General features: G+C 34.9%; 1 protein-coding gene across 1 annotated transcript in view; it reads right to left on the bottom strand.

Moving 5' to 3' along the window:
• Nucleotides 1–8,604, bottom strand: part of LOC136849611 (uncharacterized) — a 48,717-nt gene extending 40,113 nt beyond the window's left edge. The window contains exon 1 of the mRNA XM_067122919.1: nucleotides 8,498–8,604. The gene's annotated coding sequence lies outside the window, so the exon portion shown is untranslated. The remainder of the gene's footprint in view (nucleotides 1–8,497) is intronic.
• Between the last annotated feature and the right edge of the window lie 2,896 nt (nucleotides 8,605–11,500).

The raw sequence follows: 11,500 nt of genomic DNA, 5'->3' as shown, positions 1-11,500 counted from the left end.
CTTGTTAGTCTTTCTCGGCGAGATAACGACGCAAACACGGCTCGTAGGATCGTTGTGTACCACAATTTTACTCTTTAGTTTGTATATGTGTGTGTGCGTGTGTTTTTATGTTATTTGTCTATCTTCGTAGGAAATTCGTGTGTGCGCGTTTCTATTTTTCCAGCCGCTCACGCTCAGAACTCAACCGGGTAAACATGAAATGTTTGTCAGAACATTTTACGAAGGTCTTGTACTCGTAGGTGCAAATGAATATACGTCATTGCATTCTTATTTTTAAAGGGCCAAAAATAAGATGCCATTTAAAAGGATAATAAAATATTTACCCCTCCTTTGTTATTCCAAACGCAGGCTACATCTGTGTTATTCCAAAGTTACCTACCTGTATATGATATAGCCTTCCTTTGTTATTTCAAAGTAGCCTATCTATATATGTATATATACATATATATGCATGTATGTATGTATGTATGTATGCATGTATGTATGTATGTATGTATGTATGTATGTATGTATGTATGTATGTATGTGTATACCAGAGCACTAAACATGGTGCACAATTAATTTTCCAAAGTCGAAGGTATGAAAAAGAAATATATATAAAAATGTTATATATATATATATATATATATATATATATATATATATATATAAATATATATTATATATATATATATATATATATATATATATATATATATATATATATATATATTACTAAAAGGACTCATTCAAACTGGATGGTATCTAACGGAGTTTTTATTCAGAAAAAGTTACAAAAGCTTTCTTGGACAAACAGTCCACATTATCAAGTATCCGGATACTTGATAATGTGGATTGTTTGTCCAAGAAAGCTTGTAACTTTTTCTGATAAAAACTCCGTTAGATACCATCCAGTTTGAATGAGGTCCTTTTAGTAATTCTACTAATGCACAGAACAATTGTGTATGTGATAAAGGTAATATATATATATATATATATATATATATATATATATATATATATATATATATATATATATATATATATATATATATATATATATATATATATATATATATATATACACACACAGTGTGGATGTGCAAGCGCGCACAAGCTTGCGTGTTCTGCTTGTATTATTTATTGTTACCGTCTTGTGCTGTCCATCTTCATGGATTATTTGTAGCATAGTATTTTAAAATTGATATGTCAAGTAAAAGTGACAAACAATCATACAAGTATACAATCAAGTAATTCAGACGTATATACAGTACTACTTAACTATCTTGATTGAGATAGTACGATTTCGATTCTTAACAGAGGAACTATCTTCAATTGAAATATGTACTGTAGCGTCAAAATCAACGCAACTTTCTAGATAACTGAGTAGATAAAGTGCCTAGCATCCATGTTTCAACTAAAAGCACTCATAGGTTCAGATCCTGGTGGGGAAGTTCCTAATTGCTCTGGTATGTAAGTTGCTCCGAAAGTAAAGTGAATTCGACGTTAACAGGTTGGTGGTGTTTGAATATTTGGAAGTATAGGAATGTGATATGTTAAATAAGTGACAAATTATGTGTAGATCATGTGCGTTTCTTTGTGAACGTATTTATACGTTAGCTATGAGGTGATTTCGATTGTAAGTACAGAACTAAATGCGAAAGGACAAGTACAGGGGAATCAAGATCCACTTGCATGTCTTTGGATAGTTGAATGATAAGTCAGTCATGTCAATATCAAACCCAAAAGACATATGTTTGATTTCTTGCTTAAGTTGTTTCCAAACTAAAATGAATTCGATACCAAGGGGTGTTTGTAACCTAATTTTTGAAAGTACAAAAACCACTTGACAATAAGTAATAAAAATATAAATAGCTACGTGTTACTCAACTTAGCATTATGGTATCAAAATGGAAATGGGTCGATTTCAGTTGAATATGCAGAACCTGAATTCGAAGGGAATAATATGTACAACAGAACTTAAATCACCTTATATCTTTCTTGTTAGATGAACGGATAAGCTACTGTCATTTCTGTATCAAACATGAAAGGCTTAGGCTCGAATTTTGTCCGAGCAGATGCACTAATCAAAAGTGAATCCCTTTTGGTGCGAGTTATTCGAAAGGTAAAGTGAATTCGATATTAAGAGGTATTTGTGCTTAATATTTGAGACTGAGAAAATGTATGTGTGAATTAGTGACCAAACTTAGATAAATAGTTCTGTATTACAAAATGAAAAGAATTTGATTTTAACAGCTGAACGAATAATTCGCTGTCATCTCTGGTGGAACCCGTAGCTTTGAATCATTGCCTAGGCAGGTGCACTTAACTTAAACAATTCCCTTTAGCGGGCAGTTATTCTCAGGGCAAAGTAAATACGATGTAAAGCGGCATTTGTGGCATGGCATTTGAGCTTTTAAAACCAATCGGTGAATTAGTAACAAATCACACAGTCATACACACACACACACACACACACACATATATATATATATATATATATATATATATATATATATATATATATATATATATATATATATATATATATATATATATATATATATAATATATAATATATATATAATCCTGATTATCTATAAATGAAGTATGGACAACACGCACTACTCTCCCATCGCTTCCTGGAATCGTCTTTGAGGGAGCTGAGAAAGGCTGAGCTGGATTCGGAATTCTTATTGTATTGTCATGTTATTCCAAACTTTCTCAAGTTCCAGGTCTGTCGGCAGTCGCTTCATCATTCTGTTTTTTATCAAGAATCCACGAGGAAGTTGCTTGAGACGGAACCAAGTTACAGGGAAACACGGTCCATGAAGCAAAACAAACAGTTGATATGCTGTTTGGCACTTTTAGATTGCCCTCTTTTAAAAGCCTATGTAAACAAAAATATTGTTTCCTAAATTTGTCCTTTTGGAAGTGTTCATCAGCAGATCCGAAAATAGTTGTTTTTAACTTTCCTGACTACGTCCTGTCAGAGAGAGAGAGAGAGAGAGAGAGAGAGAGAGAGAGAGGACTTTTGTCATCACTGGGTCTAGATTTCTGTGAATATAATATCAAACCTTAGTCACGGTTCTCTTTAGCATTTGAATTATTATTGAACCGTCTTCAAGGTGAATTCAGGCAATGTAGACGAAAATATTTTTTTGAATTTATGGAATAGTTGGCTGCATTTCTTTATAATATGTTTTTAGTATGAACAAGTTTTTGAGATCACTAAAATACAGAAATAAAAGATAATAAACATATTTACTTCTCTGGCTTGTCTTGTGGAATACTATATGATTTACCGAAAGCTCTTAAGGAATTCTGAAATTCATTTACTTCTCTGGCTTGTCTTGTGGAATACTATATGATTTACCGAAAGCTCTTAAGGAATGAATTTCAGAAGTGGTATTCTTACTTGTAATACACTTGGTAAATCTGATAAATTTTTAGTGCAATTGTTGCAGCCTTCTTCTGAAAACGAGAGACTTTTTAAATCCTCCTTGTTTTACAAAGATGTTGTCACTCAGGACCTCAGTGTTGCCTCGCTTTTTACTAGTGTACCGTTGCAGGTAACGATAAAGATTTAGTGATTATTTTATATAAAATGTATGTAGAACTTGTTATTATACATCAAGGCCTTGATAGCTATAATTTTTAAATACTTTTAAACTCCGTTGTGCTAGTCAAAGACTTTTATTCGATGGAAAGCATTATAAACAGATCGATCACGTAGGGGGTTACTGCCGTTATTGCACCTCACGCGGTGCTCTGTAGGCATTGCTTAAGGTTCTCTGCAGCATCCCTTCGGCACCTAGCTGCAACATCTTTCATTCTTTTTACTGTACCTCCATTCACATTCCTTCTTCCGTCTTACTGTCCACCCTCTTCTAACAACTGTTTCGTAATGCAACTGCAGGTTTTCCTCATGTTACACCTGTGGAACCTTTTACTCTCAATTTTCCCTTCAGCATTAAATGACCTCATAGGTCCCAGCGCTTGGCCTTTTGCCTAAATTGTGTATTCCACTCCAAAAACAGATTAACGGGGTCGCCATGGGTCTCTTTTGGTCCAGTATTAGCAAATACTGTTATGTATCCCTTACAAAAAAATTCCATTTAACCTCGGCTCACCACAAACGTATGCCGTTCTTGGTTCTAATTTTTACAGTTCATGCTTTTAGAATTTCAAACTCAACAGTATTTTTTTACGTTATTGCATAGACTCTTTTCTCTCTCCTTACTGGCTTTCTTTTGAAAATGAGGTTGACTTGCTTAGAAAATGTCTTCAAAGTGACTCTTATCCTAAACTTTCATTTGAGAAATATCTCAAAGAATCCTTGAATAACAAGTTATAACCGGAAGTTCCTGTGCCTACAGCACCTAAACTTGATTTTTACGCTTCTCTTCTCTTTATGGATGATAAGTTTTTAACCACGCTACACAAGATCACAAGGAAATACATTGCTGTTAAGCTGGTTCTTTTGAATCCAAGAGCATTTGCATCACTTTTTTAAATTCAAAAACACTCTGCCCAGCCTTATGCCCAAAATGTAATATCAGGTCATCTCTCGGTTCTCCGAAAAGAATGCTAAAAGTGCGAATTGACTCATCGTGGAATCAGCCACAGAACAGGATGTACTTTGAGTAAAGAGTTTTCCAGCATCAGGGAACATGCTAACAAGTGTATATTTTGTATTTCTTATGATGGATTTGAAATCCTGGTGCAAGCCGCGGATGAAACCTAGCTCCTTGTCCTCAACTCTTCAGGCATATTTTTATTGCTTAAATTCTGTAATTGTTTTTTTGGGTGCTGTTCTTTGCTCCAAAAATGTTCATAATTTGGGGCGTTAGTTTGTTTTTAGCCAGGTGTTGATGATTTTAGTTTATATGTTCCGATTTCATTATACTGTTGTTTTTTTCCTAGTCATTATATTAATTTTAGTTACTGTATTTTATTTTTATATATATATATTTTTTTAGCCCTGATGGTGAAGCTATGCTTTGAAACACTGGCCAGAAATAAACGGCATTATGCATCACCTCCTTTTGTTCTCCACAAGAGTTGAAAGATCCAAACCAATGTCGATGAGAATAATATGACTGGAAGCTTTAGATAGGTGAAATTTTGTGAAAGCGAACGCATAAGAAGAGATGAGAGGCGGAGTTTCACAGAAACCTTATGCATGTTACAAAGACAGAAACCATGACAATGGAGATGATGCTAAATATTGTGAAATTCCTCCTCTCACATCTTTCCACAGATCTTCACCCATCTAAAGCATCTTGTTTGATAATCTAGTCCAAATTGGTCTGGGTCTTTCAACTGTTCTAGTGCCCGGAAGGACTTACCCATGGCTTCTCCATCATGATCTCATCTACATATGGAGCTTACGTAATTTCCCTTGTTATCATTTCTCAATTTTTCCTGCCATCTGACTTATAATATTCTTCTTAAAGCTGTATTCTTAAGTGGACAAATTCTTTTGGATTAAATTTCATTGTCATGCCATGATTCGAGACCGTGTTGGAGATGGGCTGAATTTATACCCGACACTGTCACGCATAGGTTCGAGTCTTAGCAGGACCAGATTAAATTATGTAGAATTGCAGTTGTACATAAGTTTTCGTAAGTAAGGTGAATTCGTTATAAAATGTATTTGTGTCTTCTGTTTGGAAATTATAGAAAAAATCCCGTGTGAATTCGTGGCAAAACTATATGAACAGGCACATGTTACAAACTTAGTACTTGGGTATCATGGTGGAGTAGGGCTGATTTCCATTCTAAGTGCAGAACTCTAAATTCGACAGGAATATGTACCGCTGAGTGGAAATCAGCCTACACCTCTCTTGAAAGCTGAATGAGTGAGCCACTGACAAAAGGCATAGTTCAAATCCTGGCCGGTACATGTACTTTTCAAGTATAATTTCCTTCAGGTGCAAGTCATTTGTATTTGAATTCCATGTTAAGTGGTATTTGTAGCTTAATTGACGAGGGCATTAAAAAGTCTTTTGTGAATTAGTGACAAAACTATCTTGAACAAGTTACAAACTTACTACTTAGCTATCTAGGTGAAGATGAATTGATTTCGTTTGTAAATACAGGACCTGATCTTGGGAGAAGTTGTACAGCAGAGTTGCTATCAACTTATGTCTCGGGTGATAGCTGAAAGGATAAATCACGTCATCTTTTTGTTAAATCCAACAACAGGTTCGAATCCCGGTCGTGCGCATCCGCTTATCAAATATAATTCGCTCTGTTTGTAATTTATTTGCAAAGTAAAGAGAAGTCGACAGTTGGGGTATATATATTGTCTAAATATATGAACATAAAAAAGTCATGACTGCATTATTAACAAAATTATCTTAAATAACATTTTACAAATTTATCACGTAGGTGTACAGGTGTTGTTTGGTAAATTTTAAGTCCGAGTACAGAACCTCAATTTGACACGAATGTATACAGCACAGTCTAAATCAGCATATATCTCTCTGGATAGCTGTGGATAAGTCACTTTTATCTCTGCATCAACCCAAAAGGGATAAATGAAAATCCTAGCAGGGCAGATGTACGTATCATATGTGTGGGTGAAGGTTATTTGAACGGTAAAGAGAATTTGATATTTATCTATATTTTTTGTTTAATATTTGAGAGTATAATGAAGTCACCTGTGAATAGGTAAAAAAAATTCATAAATAACTATGTGTTATAAATTTAATTCTTTATTATAATTGTGGAGATAGCTTGACTTTGATCGTAAGGGCACAAACCTGATTTCGACAGGAATATGCATGTCAGAATCGAAATCAGCTTACATATATCTCTTGATAGCTGAACAGAAAAGTCACTGTCATCTGGGTATAAACCCGTAAAGTCACGAGTTCGAAAACAGGCTGGGGTAGATACGCTCATCATAAATGGAAGTGAAAACATAGGAAAGAAATGAGTGGCGGCAGTTCATAAAGGGCCTTTGGTTGTTATAGCGTTGCAGGTGATAATTATATATATATATATATATATATATATATATATATATATATATATATATATATATATATATATATATATATATATATATATATATATATATATATATATATATATATATATATATATATATATGCATATACATATATATATATATATATATATATATATATATATATATATATATATATATATATATATATATATATATATATATATATATATATATATATAAAATCATTCTCCCTTCTTTATTGCCTCCAACATTGTGACACTCTGAGGCCCTATATGAATTGCCGGCGCTCATCTCTTTTCCTACGTTTTCACTTCCATAAATGTCCACTCATCTACAGCGTACCATCTCATAGTCCTTGTCCAAACAGGTCCGGGTCTTGCAATTTTTGTGGTGCCCAGAGGAGCATATATGACACTGTCACCTAATATTTTCGCCGGGACGGTACGAAGATGTCCCAGCCATCTCCGTCTCTTTTTCTTCTTTATCTCATGAATTACGGTGTCGTTTCTCACTGTATCTTGCCATGTGACTCTGCTAACGTGCTTATTAAGGCGCTATTTTCATACTCAAAATATCTTTCAGACGTAGTTTACTTTCATACCATGATTCATGTCCTTATACTGTATATATATATATATATATATATATATATATATATATATATATATATATATATATATATATATATATATTGTATATATATATATATATATATATATATATATATATATATATATATATATATATATATATATATATACATATATATATATATACATATAAATGTGTGTATAAGTGAATCACGAAAATATGGAACGTGATGACTATATAAATAAAGATAAAATCCATGAAGGAAAGGGAAACACTGGAGTGCTGCGAGGCCTTTCGACTCTTTCGTCCTTGTCTAACTTTACCTCTCTTCGATTATACCATAAGCACGTTTTTTAAGTTCATAAATGCTATGAATAGTTTTTCCCTTTATCTGAAGCTTATCACATACCTCATTCATTACGCAACTGAGCTACACACCCCCAGCTTGCTTAAACCTACACCCTTCTTCCCTTTTCAATCCATGTGTCACCTGCCTTGGTACGCGAATTATGTTATGGCCCCATAGTCCCGAAAGTTACCTCGTCAGCCGTACCTTAATATGATATAGCTGTATTCTTCTCACTTATTTATCCTCACCCTTTCCTGTATCCAGACATGCCTTACATACCCAGGTCAACCATTCAGTGACAGTGCCACCAACTTAGCGAAGCATCGCTTAGCTGTATGTATTCATGTATAATGATTGTGTAAAATTACTTATATGAAACGTTCTGGCGTAGTTTTATATGACATACTGTTTTGGGCTGGTAGGCAAAATGATTGTTTAATTGATGTTATGAAGTTATGCTTTTATTAGCACTAACGGCGAGGGAGTGATGCTACTTTTCTATTAATAGATCATCTTTAATATGGATATGGATATGTAATCCCTAGTTTAGAAGCAGTTTAGATGTTCTTACTTACGTTAAAAACACAAAGATTTTTCTGGACTTCACTTCTCACTGATTGCTTACAACTGACTGAGACCCAATCGTCAGCCACAACATTTGAGTATGCTACCTTGCTTTGTTTGATCATAACAGGTGTTTCTGCCAAGATAACAAAGTGTACCCATTGTTACAGACAGATGTTAAGGGAAGAATAATGAGAGAGAGAGAGAGAGAGAGAGAGAGAGAGAGAGAGAGAGAGAGAGAGAGAGAGAGAAATGTGACGGTTACCGGTTTTTTTTTTGTTAGGTCATATTGAAATTTTTGATGAAGTGAACGGAATTCGTTGTGGTAAACTATGGGAGCAAATGGATTATTGCATTTCGAGGTTAATACTTTTTCTTTGGTTGTAACTTCCAAAATTTTTAATTACCATTTCCATATATGGGAAAACAATGAAGATTAACTTTTTTATGTTACTATTGAATATTAACTTTTGAAGAAAAATGCATATAGGCTAGATAGTAATTAGAAATAAACATGTTTTTATTCATAAATAAATGCATTTACTATATTCTATACCAGCTATGATAGTTACTTGCACAGTGAATCAGACGGCGATGTCGAGAACTATCTGTTTGACATCCCTGACGGTTTCCACGTATTCTGTCCAATCCCTGAAAAGCTGTAAATCATACCTTGTGTCCTCTGACATTGAATCTACCTGTCTTTCAATGGATGGAGCGCTTGGTGACCACCTGACGCTGTGACGTTAACACAAGGTCAAAGACTTGATCAGAGAGGGAGTACGTTTGTACGCGTCAGAAATGTGGGAAGATTCCGTAATCTGTGTAGCTGAGTTTGCCATAGCTCTCTCTCTCTCTCTCTCTCTCTCTCTCTCTCTCTCTCTCTCTCTCTCTCTCTCTCTCTCTCTTCCTCTTCGTTTTTATATATAAAGAGAAAAATTTATTTGTTTCCTGCTGCAGTAACAACAATTAAAATTTAAGGAAAAAAGAAATGATAATGTACTACCTAAAACGGTCTTCCATATACATATTACTGTAAATTTCGGTAATTCTTTTTGTAAGTTAGTTTTTTCCCCTTGATGTGACATTGTTTATTTATTAGGTCTTGATCGAAAGTTGATTTACTTTAAATTAGGTTCGATGGTTTACAGGTTATTGAAGAATTTGGCTTCATTCAGTTATAGCAGATGTTCCAAAACTAGTTACTGTGGCATCATGACTGTTATATTACGCTTTGAAATTAATATGACCAGATTGACAAAGAAAATTAAATCAAACATTTGAAAGTTCAGAAAGGATATTGAAGAACTATCTGGGAACTTTAGGCTAATTTTGTTAAAATTGTGAACTGGTGTGACAACAGCAAGGGTCATTATGTTGCTGATAGTTAGGTTTCACTAAAGAGATTTAAAGATTGATTTTCAATGAGGTTTAACCCCAGAAAAAGACCAGCCTCTTTCACAAGTCTGTGATACCATTCAAATTCCTTTTATTGTCAATACTATAATATTTAGGAGCCGGATGCTTAAGCATGAATGGGTCAGATGTCCTTGCCCTAAAATTTAGGTTTAAAATTAAAGTGGACGTGACTTGTACTGTGGGACAGTAATCTGACCTAGGCTTAAGTTTGATAAAAAAGATGGTGTGGGTAACCAATTTGTTCTTACACTTAACGGAGCGATGCATCCGTCTCTTTAAAAGATGGGATACGGAAAAACGGAGGAGAGAATCCCAAAGCTTGAAAATTGAAGAAACTCGCTGTATTAAGCACACTTTTTTTTTCAGATAAGGTGAATGAGATAGCTTCCATTAATTTATGGTCTTTTGAACATGTCTTTATGGGCCCATGGCATTGTTTTTGGGAGTTTTCACTGTCCTTGCTGGTATATAGCGTGTGGCCCAAGTGTGAAGTGAGTTGTTATAGGTCTCTTTCCTTCCCGTTGTCAACATCACTTGGAATTGATGAGGCTGGGTATTTCCATAAAGGTGTTGCTACTCTAAGCTTCTCTTCTTAGCATTTATCGATCCACCACTCGGCACATTTGTTCTTCATCCTTCTTCGTTTTAACGTGCTTTTTTTTTTTCCCATTTTTTATATGGGGTAGGCACGATGCCTTCTTTTGAAGGACTTTGATTTGGCGGTGGGGTAGGCCGTAGCCTCGATCGGCTGCCCTGCCTGACATCGCTTAGACCCCGGTAACGAATGTGTACATGTATTGTACCAAATCTCCAGCTCCCTTTCTCCCAGCAGCGAGGAGAACTGGGCGGTTAGGTCGACAGTTCGCGTGTGAGGTGTCTGTTCTGTTTTTAGAAGATGTTGGAGTGGCTTTGTTTATGTGTGTATTAGTTTGTCTGTTGATTACATACGTAATCCCGGGTTGTCTACACGGATAGCAAAGTGTCCGCCTTCTCTGACCGGTCGGCTGTAGGGATTGAACCCTCGCCACAGACTTCTATGAAGTCTGAGGTTGCTGCTCTACCAACGGAGCCATTGAGGCTCCGGCACATTTGTTCTTCATGCAATTGCTATAAAAGACTTTGAAAGATAAACAGAGCTTAAAAGCCATCATATATTTGATGTGCCATTCTCTCGTGACATTACTCCTTTAATGGATAAATCAGCATGTAGTTTAGTTACATGGATTTTGTCAGTTGCATTTAAGGATGTTGCATCAGTCCAGTCTGTTGGCGTTGTTATGGAATCTTTTCTGTTCCTTCCCCAGTTGCTCATTATCATCAACGATTTTAAGATCCTTATTCCAACAGCCAATAATATGCTGCTTGTACTCTTTGCAAATCATCCGTATAAAACTTGATTGTACTCTTATTTTTTCTTCGCTCCTGATTTCGCAGAACTCTGGGGTATAACTAAAGGAACACTCCTTGTAACTTCCGTAGTTTTGAAATTTGGTAATTCAGCTCCTTGCAATTCCAAATATTATGGTTTTATATGTTGATAGTGTTGGGAGCATCATGTCTTGCGTCTCCAAAGTGACTAAACATCCTGTGAGATT

The sequence above is a fragment of the Macrobrachium rosenbergii genome, chromosome 21 (genome assembly GCF_040412425.1).
Source record: "Macrobrachium rosenbergii isolate ZJJX-2024 chromosome 21, ASM4041242v1, whole genome shotgun sequence".
Taxonomy (NCBI): Eukaryota; Metazoa; Arthropoda; class Malacostraca; order Decapoda; family Palaemonidae; genus Macrobrachium; species Macrobrachium rosenbergii.
This window is presented reverse-complemented; position numbering and strand designations above follow the sequence as displayed.